This window comes from Schistocerca cancellata, chromosome 9 (assembly GCF_023864275.1).
Source record: "Schistocerca cancellata isolate TAMUIC-IGC-003103 chromosome 9, iqSchCanc2.1, whole genome shotgun sequence".
NCBI lineage: Eukaryota > Metazoa > Arthropoda > Insecta > Orthoptera > Acrididae > Schistocerca > Schistocerca cancellata.
The window spans coordinates 32,662,306-32,680,581 of NC_064634.1; the positions used below are offsets into that span (position 1 = coordinate 32,662,306).

Below are 18,276 nucleotides of genomic sequence, written 5' to 3' on the forward strand. Positions count from 1 at the left end.
TTGGGGAATGGCAGCGCATTCTACACGGAGCGCTGCACTGGGGAGAGGTATCGATGTCGGTCGGTGTGGCCTGGCACGAAGTCGGCGTTCTAAAATATCCGAAAGGGGTTCTATATGATTCTGGGTGGGCTCTGTGCAGTCCAATCCATTACAGCAATGTTATTGTCGTGCAACCACTCCGCTACAGGCAGTGCATTATGAACAGGTCCTCGATCGTGTTGAAACATGCAACGGCCATCCCTGAGTCCCTCTTCAACAGTGGGAAACAAGAAGGCGCTTAAAACGTCAGAGTAGGCCTGTGCTGTGATAGTGCCACGCAAAACAACAAGGGTGCAAGCCCCCTCCATGGAAAACACGACCACACCATAACACCACAGCCTCCGAATTTTACTGTTGGCACTGTACATGCTGGCAGATGACGTTCACCTGGCATTCGCTACACCCACACCCTGCCACCCGATCGCCACACTGTGCACCGTGATTTGTCACTCCACACAACGTTTTCCCCCGGTTCCATCGCCCAATATTTACGCTCCTTACAGCAAGCGAGGCGTGATGTGTGTCTTATGAGCAGCCGCTCGACCATGAAATCTAAGTTTACTCACCTCCCGCCTAACTGTCATAGCACTTGCAGTGGATCCCAATGCAGTTTGAAATTTCTGTGTGATGGTCTGGATAGATGTCTACCTATTATTCATTACGACCCTGTTCAACTGCCGGCGGTCTCGGTCAGTCAACAGAAGAGGTCGGCCCGTACGCTTTTTTGTTGTACGTGTCCCTTCACGTTTCCACTTCGCTATCACATCGGAAACAGTGGACATAGTGATGTTTATGAGTGTGGAAATCTCGCGTACAGACGTATGACACAAGTGACACCCAATCACCTGACCACGTTCGAAGTCTGAGTTCCGCGAAGCGCCCCTTTCCGCTCTCTGACGATATCTAATGACTACTGAAGTCGCTGATATGGAGTACCTGGTAGCAGGCGGCGCAGGACAATGCAAGTAATATGAAAAACGTATGTTTCTGGGGGTGCCCGGATACTTTTGATCACATAGCGTAGATGGCGGTCAAATTAACCTAACTGGATGGTGTATATAGTAATTATGATGTGGTATGAAATTCAACCTCCACTACGTCTGTAAAAACAGATGCCAGTTGAAATGGTTCAGAGCACTATGGGACTTAACACCTGAGGTCATCAGTCCCCTAGAACTTAGAACTACTTAAACCCAACTAACCTAAGGACATCACACAAAACCATGCCCGAGGCAGGATTCGAACCGGTGACCGTAGCAGCAGCGCGGTTCCGGACTGAAGCGCCCAGAACGGTTCGGCCACAGCGGCAGGCTTCAGATACCAGTGATGAGGTTTGTAAATGATATAGCTTTCTTGGAAAGAGATTATCTACTACAAGGGATAGGCTGGATATTTGCCGTGGATTATGCGTCAATGATTAACAGAGAGGTGACAAAAGTGGTGAAGGGTAGGTAGAACATGAACAACGATTCGCTTAACTCATAAATTGGGTACAACACAGTAGTCGAAGAAGTGAAAGGATTTTCTTATGTAGGTACTTCAGAAGGTAAGTTCCATACTGTCTCTCGCATTTTCCCTGCATAATTGACTAATGGCGTACTTCAGAGCGTTCTGCTGAGTTGCTGTCTCTATTTTATGCACAGTATTTCGATGACCAACCCAGCCTTCTTCCTGAGGTCTGGTTCAATTCTCAGTCTCTTTGGGGTCCAGGCAGGCAGTACTCACAGCAGCAAATCTCACAACACCTATAGAAGACGGCTCCCTCGATCGTCGAAACGCTGTGCAAGCAACGGAAACTGCAACGCGCTAGAACAACTTTGATGTCCCATGCGCAACACGAGTGTCACATTCTCAGAAGAGAGATCTATTTTCCGGATTCCCAGTAGACACAGTTCTGCTACGGTACGGGTAACAGGTGCCGCGCAGTGTGCGAATGAAATGGCGTGGCGAGTGAAAGCTTACTCTAAAGTTGAAGTGCGTGGGACAGTATGAATCTTATGGGCAAAACATTTAAGTTGCACACAGACTGACTGTGAAGTTCTGGCAGTGTAGGGGCCGAATAGTATGTCATATCCAGCTGTAGTGGAATGGTACCGACAATTTGACTAAGGTCGCTCTTGGGTGGTCCTGATCGGGATGTATACATCGGGTGTAATATGACTGTCACATATCGCTTCACGAATTGGCTTCGGCTCTGTTACGATTACTTGATAATACACAGATTTGTCTCGGTATTTTTTCGTGGGAGTGGAATGTTCTTCAATATCCCGCAGGTAGACCAGCCATAGAAAACAATATATTATATCATTCGCCTTAAGAGCATATACGTAATAGATGCAAAAGTTTTACTGGTAGGAGGAGGGATAAAATTTCTGGAGATGTATTTGTTCCTCAGGGGTATGACATCATGCAATGCTTTATCTGTGACGGACCGCTCCAGTACTACGTTTCCGGTACGGCGACAAAAAAATCAGAACTGCAGAATTTGAGACGTGATACGACAGAAATTTCGGGGCAAAAAATGTTGAGACACTTTCAGTTGAACAAACGTGACGCGATTAAAGAGCTTTGTGTGTTTCTGATAATTGTAAGAACTTTGGTGGAGTCTGTGAAAACAAACGGAAGTATCCCGCAAATTAGCTTCCGTCGCCAACCACCATCATGATATTTCTACAGTAATCTAGTGAATATGAATGTGATCATTACCGACAGCAGAGCCTCTCTGGTGACAAAAACTGTTCCTCCACTCCTTTTTTGTGAAGTGGAATGGCCGCTCAGTGACTCTTTTTCGCCCTTTAAAGTTGGCTAGTTATATAAACTTTGAGTTAAAGCACAGAAGTCTTTTCTCTTAGTCAGTATCTTTTAGTTCAAATTTACGTGTGTTCACCTAACTGGCTTTTGTTTTCGAAACAAATCTTAATTAATGTTTAAAGTAATTAATACATGTAATTGAAGATTGTTGGTGCACAAGATAATTTTATTTTTTAGCGGCACAAATATTGTATTAACAATTTTAAAATGCTCAGAGAAGCATTAAAATAACGTTTAAAGCAGAGCAAATGTAAATAAAAAGAACCCTAAGGTTTAGAATACTGGAGCCTCTTCTCTTATAAATCAAGCACTGACATTATGTATCGTGTTACTTTTCTTGAGACGATGCGATATATTGCATGTGTGCTAATACTAACAACCAAAGAAAGCGCGAAAATGTCAAGATGTTTTGATTTAAATCCCTTTGAAGCTTCCAGATAAGTCGAAAAGCCAGTTTGCTTCTTTTGCATCCCTAACTCCGTGCAGGACACAGTTGCATTTTTTGTCATGTGATACGAGCGTTTTCCGTTCTGATATTCACTAAACTTGGCAACATCTCTTCATGGAAAGGAAGAAAATAAAAAAAACTTTATAAATAAATTAGCAATAACAGATTTAAAAAAAATTCAATCTCTCTGTACTAATGTACAAGACATTACAGTTTTGTAGAAGAATATATGATCGTTTCCAAACATAGGACATCATCGTCAAATGTTACGATATAACATAGCATCTGTGACACCCATATGTTTGTAAGCTCTTTGTATGTACCAAAACATGTGTTGCGTGGTTGGAATGATCTCAGCGACAAATCTAAAGTGTACAGTGAGAACCATTACGTGTGCAACAACGAGCATGCAGTGGGAATGCATTTACATCGATTGGATGAACGTTATGGAAACAATCACTCGAAACCGACGTTTCACGTAAGTCACATGCAACGAAAATCTGCAACGCAACCATCTGTTTGTAGTTATGTTTTATTTATATTTTAGGACAATTAATCTACAAAAAAACACCAAATGTCAGAAAGAAAGCGTGTAAACCGTCTGATGAAGAATCGCAACGATTCGAAACCGGTAACGGTTTCCTTTGAATAAAGGAACTCAAAGTAAATTTGTGGCTGGTTGCTGTCCTAACACCATCAACATTTGTCTTCAAAATAAGCCACGGTATCCAACATGTCATCATATGACAAAATTGCAGGAAGAGAATTGCCTTTGCGGATTCTATCTTAACCCCCATCTTCCGCAGCAGTTTCTAATCCCTGCCTCTCATACACCCGAGTGCTGCACCTTGTGTTTCTTTTCTCGATGCCGAAAGAGAGATCGGTAACGCGAGCGCTCGACTACGAAGATTGTGTACCGAGGCGTGAAATTGGACTCCTAAGGCGAAGGCTGCCGTGTCACTTTGCATTGCCCTCTGAAACCTGCTCTTTGCATTCCGAGCGTCCAGGGCGAGAGGGCAGACCCCATAAATTTCCATCTGGGATCCTCCTGCCGACCCTCACGTTCCGCTGTTGACACGTCATTGACGGCTCCGCATGATGACATTCTTGATTGATGACCAATATGAAGGGAATGCGTCCCGTGCTGTCAATACCGGTCCGCACACGCTGTAGTCATCGTGCGTGTGTGTGTGCATGGGTACGTGTATGAGTGTGTGTGTGTGTGTGTGTGTGTGTGTGTGTGTGTGTGTGTGCATGGGTATGTGTGTGAATGCGTGTTGTGAGTGCGCAGCCGTTCTCGTGTGTTTACGGCATCGGACTGCATCTCCTTTACTTTGGCCAATTCTTGTACTATTATGTGTCACCTGTTTTTATAATGAGTGACATGTACGCCAATTCTACAGAACTGTGGAGAGAAATCGTTACGGCGGTATACAAAGAGAAGAACGAAACCCACAGTGTAGGCAGTTTACGAAATAGATATGTAAAGACTGTTTCATTGGTACGTATTGTGTTCGAGTATAATGAATTTTCTGGAGACTAGAAATCTACTCTGTAGGAATCAGCATGGGTTTCGAAAAAGACGGTCATGTGAAACCCAGCTCGCGCTATTCGTCCACGAGACTCAGAGGGCCATAGACACGGGTTCACAGGTAGATGCCGTGTTTCTTGACTTCCGCAAGGCTTTCGATACAGTTCCCCACAGTCGTTTAATGAACAAAGTAAGAGCATATGGACTATCAGACCAATTGTGTGATTGGATTGAGGAGTTCCTAGATAACAGGACGCAGCATGTTATTCTCAATGGAGAGAAGTCTTCCGAAGTAAGAGTGATTTCAGGTGTGCCGCAGGGGAGTGTCATAGGACCGTTGCTATTCACAATATACATAAATGACCTGGTGGATAACATCGGAAGTTCACTGAGGCTTCTTGCAGATGATGCTGTGGTGTACCGAGAGGTTGTAACAATGGAAAATTGTACTGAAATGCAAGAGGATCTGCAGCGAATTGACGCATGATGCAGGGAATGGCAATTGAATCTCAATGTAGACAAGTGTAATGTGCTGCGAATACACAGAAAGATAGATCCTTTATCATTTAGCTACAAAATAGCAGGTCAGCAACTGGCAGCAGTTAATACCATAAATTATCTGGGAGTACGCATTAGGAGTGATTTAAAATGGAATGATCATACAATGTTGTTCGTCGGTAAAGCAGATGCCAGACTGAGATTCATTGGAAGAATCCTAAGGAAATGCAATCCGAAAACAAAGTAAGTAGGTTACAGTACGCTTGTTCGCCTACTGCTTGAATACTGCTCAGCAGTGTGGGATCCGTACCAGATAGGGTTGATAGAAGAGATAGAGAAGATCCAACGGAGAGCAGCGCGCTTCGTTACAGGATCATTTAGTAATCGTGAAAGCGTTACGGAGACGATAGATAAACTCCAGCTGAAGACCCTGCAGGAGAGACGCTCAGTAGCTCGGTACGGGCTTTTGTTGAAGTTTCGAGAACATACCTCCACCGAAGAGTCAAGAATTATATTGCTCCCTCCTACGTATATCTCGTGAAGAGACCATGAGGATAAAATCAGAGAGATTAGACTGGAATAGAAGGGAGAACCGATAGAGGTACTGAAGGTACCCTCCGCAACACACCGTCAGGTGGCTTGCGGAGTATTGATGTAGATGTAGATGTAGATTTACTTTACAACAGAGTTCTTTGATGGTTGGTTGGTCATCAGTCCCATCGGATTAGGGAAGGATGGGTGAGGAAACCAGCCGTGCTCTTTCAAAGGAACCGTCCCGGCATTTGCCTGAAGCGATTTAGAGAAACCACGGAAAAAATGAATTAGAATGGCCAGACACGGGTTTGAATCGCCGTTCTCTCCCATGCGAGGCCAGTGTGCTAACCACTGCTCCATCTCGCTCGGTCAGAATTCTTTCATACGTATGTCTAACTCATAAAGGCTGCTCAGAATCTCGTCTGAAAACCTTGTCGGGATGTAGCATGGGAGGTCATGCTGAGAAACAATTGTTAAGAGACAAATTCGATACACTTCGCCATTTCCGAGTTGTTTAGCATTAAAGTTAACCGATTCAAGCACCTGCACGCGCTAAAATCCGGTTATGGGCTGACATATGTGAATCGGTGAGTCAGAACCTGTTAAAAAGCACATTAGCAGTTAAAATGTGCGTTTTTAGGAAGTGATAAATTTACGCTATGTGGGCAAAAGCCACGCTTGTTCGGTCTGATGAAACCAAACGAAGGACATGTATGGCAAACCGCCTCTGTCAGCATGCCTGAATTTGCTCGCGTAACGACGTAATTGGCTAACTGCGGTGCTAAATAAATTCGGGATGGTGCAACATAACGAATGTTTTTCATAACATTTATTTCTCAGCACACTCTTCTTGCAACACCCTAGCAAGCTTTTTAGACTGTTTCTGACCACCCTCTATGCCTGCTCATATCATTTTAGCTTTCCAGACAATTTCGTCCCCATCCAAGGATATATTCAAGATTCTGGGCATCATTCAGGAAAACTTTCCAATAATTATGCAATACGTCGTGGAACTGGAAACAAAAATGGTGACATAATCGAAATGTAGTACTCGACCAGGGCTCCAGAATAATAAAAGATACAAAACGTTAACATTTGGTCGTTCGCAATCACAAAAGATTTCTTACAGTTGAAAGGTGGCTACACTGAGCCACAGCGCCAGAAATCGCGCCAGAGAGTATTGTTCCGCCGCCTCCACTGGCAGTGCTTGGTGGCTACACTGAGCCACAGCGCCAGAAATCGCGCCAGAGAGTATTGTTCCGCCGCCTCCACTGGCAGTGCTTATTGAGACGTAGCGGCAGGCAGTGCTTACCGAGAAGTTGTGGTGGACACTGCTTGTCGTGAAGTCAGAGTGAGATGTGGTAGTGGAGAGTGTTGTTCCATGTTTTATGCAGTGGTTTGATGGGAGAGATGGCAGATGTTATTCTAATGGAGACATTGTAATGATCAGAGTGCATTTCGTCAATATAAATTAAGGTAACAAACTACTTTTATTTTTCTCTCTCATTATTTCAGTGACCTAAATAATGCATCATTACAGGTTCAGTCAACAAAGCATCTGGCTTGTGTTCTTGTATTAGAGTGTAATTTTGGTTTTCTTGCACAATTATAGTATTTCTAATTTTCTTTTATCACGTCAGTATAATTGGCATTTAAAAATTCTTGTCTTGTTGAAGAAGAACCGTGCCAGATGTGCGTTGAGTCATACTACCACATACAGAACAGCTACACTTGTGTTTATTGTTTCGTAGGTTTTATAGTTGCTGGGGACTTAATTAATTAATTGTGCTAACAGAAATTCTCTTACATTCTTTGTTGTCATTCTAAGCAGTCAGATTGCGTACTAAAACTACTCAGGGCCAGCCGTTTACGAAACAGCGTAATCGGACTTACAGCTACTAAAAAAATATCTGCAGTATTATTTTAAATAAGCCCCCATGCACAGTTCTGAGAAAGCTAATGTGGTTATAGGCTTTCAGACCACAGTCTGGGAAATTGGTGACGCCGCAAAGTTACAATCAGGCACTACAACTGCTCATGGGCGTATAAAATAAGATGCAAAGCTTGTGATAAGTTTTATACACTACAGACAGGAAGGAAACACATGATGAGGTTCAGGGTACACTTTTACCACGGGAGCGGTAGTGCACTGGCGACACACTAAAATCTCATAAGCGTAAGCTAAGCAGGATAAGTAAAAGCATGGAAGTATTGCAGACAGGCCTAAATGGACATCGCGTAAACGTACTGTAAGGCCCAGAAATTTTTATCCACATAAACAGAACGAGCCGAACAATTCTGAGTGAACAGAATGAGTTTTACGCTAAACGTTTTTTTTGTCACATTTTTGAAGGACTGCTAGTGCGATGCGTGCTCTCCCGCTGTTAATGGGCTACACATCGCCTCGTACACTCCTGGAAATGGAAAAAAGAACACATTGACACCGGTGTGTCAGACCCACCATACTTGCTCCGGACACTGCGAGAGGGCTGTACAAGCAATGATCACACGCACGGCACAGCGGACACACCAGGAACCGCGGTGTTGGCCGTCGAATGGCGCTAGCTGCGCAGCATTTGTGCACCGCCGCCGTCAGTGTCAGCCAGTTTGCCGTGGCATACGGAGCTCCATCGCAGTCTATAACACTGGTAGCATGCCGCGACAGCGTGGACGTGAACCGTATGTGCAGTTGACGGACTTTGAGCGAGAGCGTATAGTGGGCATGCGGGAGGCTGGGTGGACATACCGCCGAATTGCTCAACACGATGTTGTCGCCAGTGGTCGGCGGAAGGTGCACGTGCCCGTCGACCTGGGACCGGACCGCAGCGACGCACGGATGCACGCCAAGACCGTAGGATCCTACGCACTGCCGTAGGGGACCGCACCGCCACTTCCCCGCATATTAGGGACACTGTTGCTCCTGGGGTATCGGCGAGGACCATTCGCAACCGTCTCCATGAAGCTGGGCTACGGTCCCGCACACCGTTAGGCCGTCTTCCTCTCACGCCCCAACATCGTGCAGCCCGCCTCCAGTGGTGTCGCGACAGGCGTGAATGGAGGGACGAATGGAGACGTGTCGTCTTCAGCGATGAGAGTCGCTTCTGCCTTGGTGCCAATGATGGTCGTATGCGTGTTTGGCGCCGTGCAGGTGAGCGCCACAATCAGGACTGCATACGACCGAGGCACACAGGGCCAATACCCGGCAACATGGTGTGGGGAGCGATCTCCTACACTGGCCGTACACCAATGGTGATCGTCGAGGGGACACTGAATAGTGCACGGTACATCCAAACCGTCATCGAACCCATCGTTCTACCATTCCTAGACCGGCAAGGGAACTTGCTGTTCCAACAGGACAATGCACGTCCGCATGTATCCCGTGCCACCCAACGTGCTCTAGAAGGTGTAAGTCAACTACCCTGGCCAGCAAGATCTCCGGATCTGTCCCCCATTGAGCATGTTTGGGACTGGATGAAGCGTCGTCTCACGCGGTCTGCACGTCCAGCACGAACGCTGGTCCAACTGAGGCGCCAGGTGGAAATGGCATGGCAAGCCGTTCCACAGGACTACATCCAGCATCTCTACGATCGTCTCCATGGGAGAATAGCAGCCTGCATTGCTGCGAAAGTTGGATATACACTGTACTAGTGCCGACATTGTGCATGCTCTGTTGCCTGTGTCTATGTGCCTGTGGTTCTGTCAGTGTGATCATGTGATGTATCTGACCCCAGGAATGTGTCAATAAAGTTTCCCCTTCCTGGGACAATGAATTCACGGTGTTCTTATTTCAATTTCCAGGAGTGTATATGCTGAGCCGCGTAGCGCCCACTGGTGCGCCTTCCATAATATTCCAATTTAACAACTACGTTGTTCATTCCTTTTTAATGTTCTGCACGTTTACAGACTTTAATGTGTTGTTTAACAACATCTTGGTTAACAAGACGCAGCTTTTTATTTACCAGACGCTCGTAATTAAAGCAGAAAGTATTGATGTCATAATTGCGACACCATAATTGTGTAAAAAGTGTTTGTGAAACTTAAGTTCGTGCTACTGATCTATAGACATTACTATGCAGTGTATTTGATGAATACTTGTTGTTAGTTTGAGGAATTCCACATGGACTCATTGACGTCATCTGAACAGAAATATAATCAGTAATTTTTGACACCGTTTCTCGTGGAAAATGTGAGGCGTTTCGACATAATATTTTAAAACTGAGTTAAAAACGCTCTTGGCAGCAGTAAAATATTTAATGTCAATGGTTTTGGTTAAAATGTGAACTTCTTCAGATTATATCATACTGCAATATAAAAACTGAATGGATTTGGACGGAAATGTGATAATAATAATAAAATATAAAACAGATGAATTTTATGACAATTAACAGAAAGAAATAATGCCAATAGTGTGTGGTGGTGGCAGTGAGTGGAGCAGTTATCAAGGATCTACGAATGTAAACCGCTGAAGGTTCAAAATGGCTCTGAGCACTATGGGACTCAACTTCTAAGGTCATCAGTCCCCTAGAACTTAGAACTACTTAAACCTAACTAACCTAAGGACATCACACACATCCATGCCCGAGGCAGGATTCGAACCTGCGACCGTAGCGGTCACGCGGTTCCGGACTGTAGCGCCTAGAACCGCTCGGCCACACCGGCCGGCAAACCGCTGAAGGGTATAACGGAGTTGTTACCTAAGGGCGCGATGCTCCCCCCACCGTATACCACATTAATTCAGTAACAGCTAGTCTCGTGTTCAAGAAATAAAACCGTTACCAGCATAAGATAAGAGATACACAGAATAATTACACTCCTGGAAATGGAAATAAGAACACCGTGAATTCATTGTCCCAGGAAGGGGAAACTTTATTGACACATTGCTGGAGTCAGATACATCACATGATCACACTGACAGAACCACAGGCACATAGACACAGGCAACAGAGCATGCACAATGTCGGCACTAGTACAGTGTATATCCACCTTTCGCAGCAATGCAGGCTGCTATTCTCCCATGGAGACGATCGTAGAGATGCTGGATGTAGTCCTGTGGAACGGCTTGCCATGCCATATCCACATGGCGCCTCAGTTGGACCAGCGTTCGTGCTGGACGTGCAGACCGCGTGAGACGACGCTTCATCCAGTCCCAAACATGCTCAATGGGGGACAGATCCGGAGATCTTGCTGGCCAGGGTAGTTGACTTACACCTTCTAGAGCACGTTGGGTGGCACGGGATACATGCGGACGTGCATTGTCCTGTTGGAACAGCAAGTTCCCTTGCCGGTCTAGGAATGGTAGAACGATGGGTTCGATGACGGTTTGGATGTACCGTGCACTATTCAGTGTCCCCTCGACGATCACCAGTGGTGTACGGCCAGTGTAGGAGATCGCTCCCCACACCATGATGCCGGGTGTTGGCCCTGTGTGCCTCGGTCGTATGCAGTCCTGATTGTGGCGCTCACCTGCACGGCGCCAAACACGCATACGACCATCATTGGCACCAAGGCAGAAGCGACTCTCATCGCTGAAGACGACACGTCTCCATTCGTCCCTCCATTCACGCCTGTCGCGACACCACTGGAGGCGGGCTCCATGATGTTGGGGCGTGAGCGGAAGACGGCCTAACGGTGTGCGGGACCGTAGCCCAGCTTCATGGAGACGGTTGCGAATGGTCCTCGCCGATACCCCAGGAGCAACAGTGTCCCTAATTTGCTGGGAAGTGGCGGTGCGGTCCCCTACGGCACTGCGTAGGATCCTACGGTCTTGGCGTGCATCCGTGCGTCGCTGCGGTCCGGTCCCAGGTCGACGGGCACGTGCACCTTCCGCCGACCACTGGCGACAACATCGATGTACTGTGGAGACCTCACGCCCCACGTGTTGAGCAATTCGGCGGTACGTCCACCCGGCCTCCCGCATGCCCACTATACGCCCTCGCTCAAAGTCCGTCAACTGCACATACGTTTCACGTCCACGCTGTCGCGGCATGCTACCAGTGTTAAAGACTGCGATGGAGCTCCGTATGCCACGGCAAACTGGCTGACACTGACGGCGGCGGTGCACAAATGCTGCGCAGCTAGCGCCATTCGACGGCCAACACCGCGGTTCCTGGTGTGTCCGCTGTGCCGTGCGTGTGATCATTGCTTGTACAGCCCTCTCGCAGTGTCCGGAGCAAGTATGGTGGGTCTGACACACCGGTGTCAATGTGTTCTTTTTTCCATTTCCAGGAGTGTACATTAAAGGTAAGAACAGATGCAGAAATGGCTACTTGAAATATATAGAATAGAAGAAGAACAGAAAGAAGCACTCCGTCTTCAGGCCACGAGTGGCCTACCGGATGTATCCAACCGCCGTGTCATCCTCAGTGGAGGATGCATATGGGAGGGGCGTGGGGTCAGCACACCGTTCTCCTGGACGTTGTGATGGTATTCTTGACCGAAGCCGCTACTATTCGGTCGAGTAGCTCCTCAGTTGGCATCACGAGGCCGAGTGCTCCCCGAAAAATGGCGACAGCTCATGGCGGCCTGGATGGTCACCCATCCAAGTGCTGACCACGCCCGACAGCGCATAACTTCGGTGATCTCACGGGAACCGGTGTATCCACTGCGGCAAGACCGTTGCCGCAATATATGTAGAATAGCTGCCATAAAAAGCATTGCCACGCGGAATGGCCACTCAGTTGGAGGCGCTATGTCACTGACTGCGAGGCCACTCCCGTCGGAAGTTCGAGTCCTCCCTCGGGCATGGATTGTGTGTGTTCTTCGCAGCATAAGTTAGTTTAAGTAGTGTGTAAGTCTAGGGACCGATGACCTCAGCAGTTTGGTCCCTTAGAAATAAAAAAAAGCGTTTCGTCCAAATGTAATAAAAATATATACAAGAGAGATAATCAGCCATAAATGGCTATGAATATACTAACTGCCACCTGTGGAGATTTTCAGGAAACTCGTAGATTGTATGTTAGGAAAGACAGAGCTTGACTGACGCCGAGGGTTCCTATGGAGACGGCGTGCGAGTATCGATAAGCACCATCCAACAGAAGACGCTTTCAGAGCTCCGATAGCAGCTGGCGTTAATATGTACTCGCATACAGGTATGGATGTAAAAGTGCATGTCAGATAATGCTGGATGCTCGACGATCGTGGTGCCAGCAAAAGTAAATCTTGACTGACGCCGGTAAACACTGACGGGTCGTAGATTTATCGATATGCACATTTCAACAGAAGACGAATTCAAAACCACGGGAACGACTAACTGTTAAGAAGTACTGGCATACAGGTAAATAAGCGGCAGAAGTGTGCAGTTTTTTCTTTAAACTTTGGTTTACTTCACAATGCTATATTTTACTATTAGTATCAGATTTCTGTGTAAATCCCTCCTATACTTAAAATTCAGTGTAATATGGTCTACAGATTGTCACATTTTGACTAAAACTGGTACCACTGCCAATGAATATTTTATTGCGATCAACACTGTTGCTAACTCAATTCAGAAGTATATTTATTTAAATCCCGTTTTATAATTTCACCTTTAATGTCTATATTTTGAAGACGATCTGTGTTTTCAGAAATGTGAAGAAACAGAAGCACATGTAAACAGCAAAATAAAATGAAATTTGAAGGCAACGGTTCGAACACCAGCGAAACCTGTCGGCTAAGACTTACGTCCTTGTAAAATTTTTTGAAGCGAAGTGTTAGATGATGCCCCCCAAAACGCATTGGTCTTAGCAGTGACGGACCCCTCCTTTATAAGTTCTAAACTTTCTGCTGAGTGTATCTTTACCAATACTTTTTAATCTTTAATTTATTATCTATTGTTAGCTTTTTGTTGTGTAACAAGTGCTGTCTCTCAAAAAAATAGCTCTGAGCACTATGGGACTTAACATCTATGGTCATCAGTCCCCTAGAACTTAGAACTACTTAAACCTAACTAACCTAAGGACAGCACACAACACCCAGTCATCACGAGGCAGAGAAAATCCCTGACCCCGCCGGGAATCGAACCCGGGAACCCGGACGTGGGAAGCGAGAACGCTACCGCACGACCACGAGCTGCGGACTGCTGTCTCTCCTTGTGCCTTTCAGCTTAATTGCAAATATGTGAATACGGCATCGACCGACTCATAGTGATAAGTAAAGAAATATTAATAAGTGATCCAGGCAGTTCTGTTTACTAAATAATTACTCGTGTCGGGTTCCTATCTGAATAGTTGAATACACTCCTGGAAATTGAAATAAGAACACCGTGAATTCACTGTCCCAGGAATGGGAAACTTTATTGACACATTCCTGGGGTCAGATACATCACATGATCACACTGACAGAACCACAGGCACATAGACACAGGCAACAGAGCATGCACAATGTCGGCACTAGTACAGTGTATATCCACCTTTCGCAGCAATGCAGGCTGCTATTCTCCCATGGAGACGATCGTAGAGATGCTGGATGTAGTCCTGTGGAACGGCTTGCCATGCCATTTCCATCTGGCGCCTCAGTTGGACCAGCGTTCGTGCTGGACGTGCAGACCGCGTGAGACGACGCTTCATCCAGTCCCAAACATGCTCAATGGGGGACAGATCCGAAGATCTTGCTAGCCAGGGTAGTTGACTTACACCTTCTAGAGCACGTTGGGTGGCATGGGATACATGCGGACGTGCATTGTCCTGTTGGAACAGCAAGTTCCCTTGCCGGTCTAGGAATGGTAGAACGATGGGTTCGATGACGGTTTGGATGTACCGTGCACTATTCAGTGTCCCCTCGACGATCACCAGTGGTGTACGGCCAGTGTAGGAGATCGCTCCCCACACCATGATGCCGGGTGTTGGCCCTGTGTGCCTCGGTCGTATGCAGTCCTGATTGTGGCGCTCACCTGCACGGCGCCAAACACGCATACGACCATCATTGGCACCAAGGCAGAAGCGACTCTCATCGCTGAAGACGACACGTCTCCATTCGTCCCTCCATTCACGCCTGTCGCGACACCACTGGAGGCGGGCTGCAGGATGTTGGGGCGTGAGCGGAAGACGGCCTAACGGTGTGCGGGACCGTAGCCCAGCTTCATGGAGACGGTTGCGAATGGTCCTCGCCGATACCCCAGGAGCAACAGTGTCCCTAATTTGCTGGGAAGTGGCGGTGCGGTCCCCTACGGCACTGCGTAGGATCCTACGGTCTTGGCGTGCATCCGTGCGTCGCTGCGGTTCGGTCCCAGGTCGACGGGCACGTGCACCTTCCGCCGACCACTGGCGACAGCATCGATGTACTGTGGAGACCTCACGCCCCACGTGTTGAGCAATTCGGCGGTACGTCCACCCGGCCTCCCGCATGCCCACTATACGCCCTCGCTCAAAGTCCGTCAACTGCACATACGGTTCACGTCCACGCTGTCGCGGCATGCTACCAGTGTTAAAGACTGCGATGGAGCTCCGTATGCCACGGCAAACTGGCTGACACTGACGGCGGCGGTGCACAACTGCTGCGCAGCTAGCGCCATTCGACGGCCAACACCGCGGTTCCTGGTGTGTCCGCTGTGCCGTGCGTGTGATCATTGCTTGTACAGCCCTCTCGCAGTGTCCGGAGCAAGTATGGTGGGTCTGACACACCGGTGTCAATGTGTTCTTTTTTCCATTTCCAGGAGTGTATATTCTTCACGAACTTCACCGCGTGCAAAACGTAAGTATGAAATAGATATCAGATAATGTTACGCTACCAAGTAACACAGTTCTACGAAATAAGGACATACTGTTGCAGTATGGTACAGAAACTAACTGAAAGAAATATGCAGTAATGAAGAGAAATTACACTTAAATTGGAAGATAGTAAATACACTGAAGACGCTGAGGATTACTGCGTATTACTGAGTGTACCATTAACAATATCTTGTTAGTGGTTTAATTTGTTACCTAATGTTCGATTATTGGCGTATAACAAACGTCTGCCTTTCTCCGTATTTTCATTTCTCCTTAACTGGATATATCTGAAGACGACAGCTACCGATTCATCATAATAAATAAAGAAATTGTAATAAGTGATCTGGACGGATCTGTTAACTACATAATTACGTTACAGTGGATACACCAAATAACTGCTTATAATGAGAAATCTTTATTTACAATTACGACAGACTGTTTGGGCTTTACCGCCATTTTCATGTACGTCTAGATTGGTGCGACGTCCATATTGCGTCGTTAGTGGACTGTTTTGTAACTGTCACTGCTTTAATAAGATCGTGAACGTTGTTGTCTGGATGTTATAATTAAATGCTAATTACGACGTGACAGCAGTTTGACAGTTCCACTTTACCGTCGTAGCTGCACTTCACTTTCTGACTATTCACCATCTTACTGCGTGTAACACGTCAACAGTTTTACATCGCGCACAGTTGGCGATTTAACTAACAGCGGTACTTGCCGTAATGGAATAAGCTCAGTGGACAACAATTTTTGCATAACGCTGGGATGCAGAAGTACCAAATATGTTACACATTAAATTAACACCGTAACTGGAGCAATCTATATGGAGCCTCACAGTAAATTCTTATTCGTATTGCGGTAAATGGATTTGGCAATTCGCGTTGTGTCTAAAACATGTCGCTTTTCGCAGATGCCGGCCGCTGTGGCCGAGCGGTTCTACGCGCTTCAGTCTGGAATCGTGCTGCTGCTACGATCGCAGGTTCGAATCCTGCCTCGGGCATGGAAGTGTGCGATGTCCTTGGGTTAGTTAGGTTTAAGTAGTTCTAAGTCTAGGGGACAGATGACCTCAGATGTTAAGTCCCATAGTGCTTAGTGCCATTTGAACAACTTCTTTTTTTCACAGATAACTGAAGGAACAAAGCGCCTGAGGTGGAATCGTTGGTTTAATGTATTAACAACTCTGCTGGAGCACCACGAAAAGTACCCCAGTGTAGAAAGCACAATAGAGAGTACTTCAGTCCAATAATGGGAAGTCTCCTATTAGCGCATCGAGAGTAGGAAAAATAAGTAGCTGTCGGTATGCACCATACCACGTCTTTGTTTATTATTTTTCTGATTTACTCGTCAAGTTCCGCAGGACCAAACTCAGGAGCAAATCTCCAAGGTCATGGAACGTATTAGTACATGAAATTACACCATAAACGTAATAACAGATAAAAATAAATGTTCATGAAGCTTAATAAACTCCGTCCATATGTTTAAGTAATCACTATCAGCAATACAATAAAAATCAGCTTAATTTTTCAAGGAACTCCTCGACAGAATAGAAGGAGTGACCCATGAAGAAACTTTTCAGTTTCGATTTGAAAGCGCGTGGATTAGTGCTACGATTTTTGAATTCGAGTGGCAGCTTATTGAAAATGGAGGCACTACTTTTTGCACAAGAGTTAAGGAAGTCCGATCCAAATGCAGGTTTGATTTCTGCCAAGTTTTAACCGAGTGAAAGCTACTTATTCTTGGGAATAAACTAATATTGGTAACAAGAAACGACAATAAGGAATATACGTATAGAGAGGCCAATGCCAAAATACCCAGACTCGTGAACTGAGGTCGACAAGAGGTTCGTGAACTAACAGCACTTATTGCCCGAGCCGCCCGTTTCTGAGCCAAAAATATCCTTTTAGAATGAGAAGAGTTACCCCAAAATATAATACCATACGACAGTAGCGAACGAAAATAAGCAAAATAGACTAATGTTCATGTCGAACGATCAGTCACTTCTGATACTATTCGAATAGTAAAAGTGGCAGTATTAAGTCTTTGAACAAGATCCTGAACGTGGGCATTCCACGACCGCTTACAATCTACCTGAACACTTAGATATTTGAACTGTTCAGTTTCGCTAATCATATGCCCATTCTGTGAAATTAAAACGTCAGGTTTTGTTGAATTGTGTGTTGGAAACTGTAAAAACTGAGTCTTGTTTTAATTTCGTGCTCGGTAAGCTAAATCCAGGAAACGGGCAACTGTTCTGTTAACAATTCTATTCTAATATCGGTTTCGTAAATTTACAAAGCGAAGTTTCACGATAACAGCGTCATCATTCATCAAATGATTCTCATTTCAGTTCGCCGAATATCTATGTTATACTTTTGTGTTGACATTATTGATTTCTTGTTCCCTGATTACGACACATGATCTTACGGTCGCTTGACAGAAGCTTGAAATGCTGGAGCGGTACTCTGGAATAGTTGCCGTTGCCGTTCTCTTTGCAGATCGCCCGCAGTTTACCATCCTATTTCAAATATGTTAATAGTGTAGCTTTGCAGAGTGGGCAGAAATTTTTCGCTAATTTTATTATCAATTAGTGTTGGGTACTACCTCTCTGTTACAGCGAATAGAACGTCTGGTATCACAGACAGATTAGACTTGCTAGTTGGAAGTCTGTTTATAGTGACATGCCGAAACATTAGGTGTAGTGAGTTCAAAAATTAATCTGACAACGAAAT

General features: G+C 45.9%; 1 pseudogene; it reads right to left on the reverse strand.

The window, feature by feature from the left end:
• Positions 1 to 12,363: 12,363 nt before the first annotated feature.
• LOC126102509 (5S ribosomal RNA) lies at positions 12,364 to 12,481 on the reverse strand (annotated as a pseudogene).
• Positions 12,482 to 18,276: the final 5,795 nt, after the last annotated feature.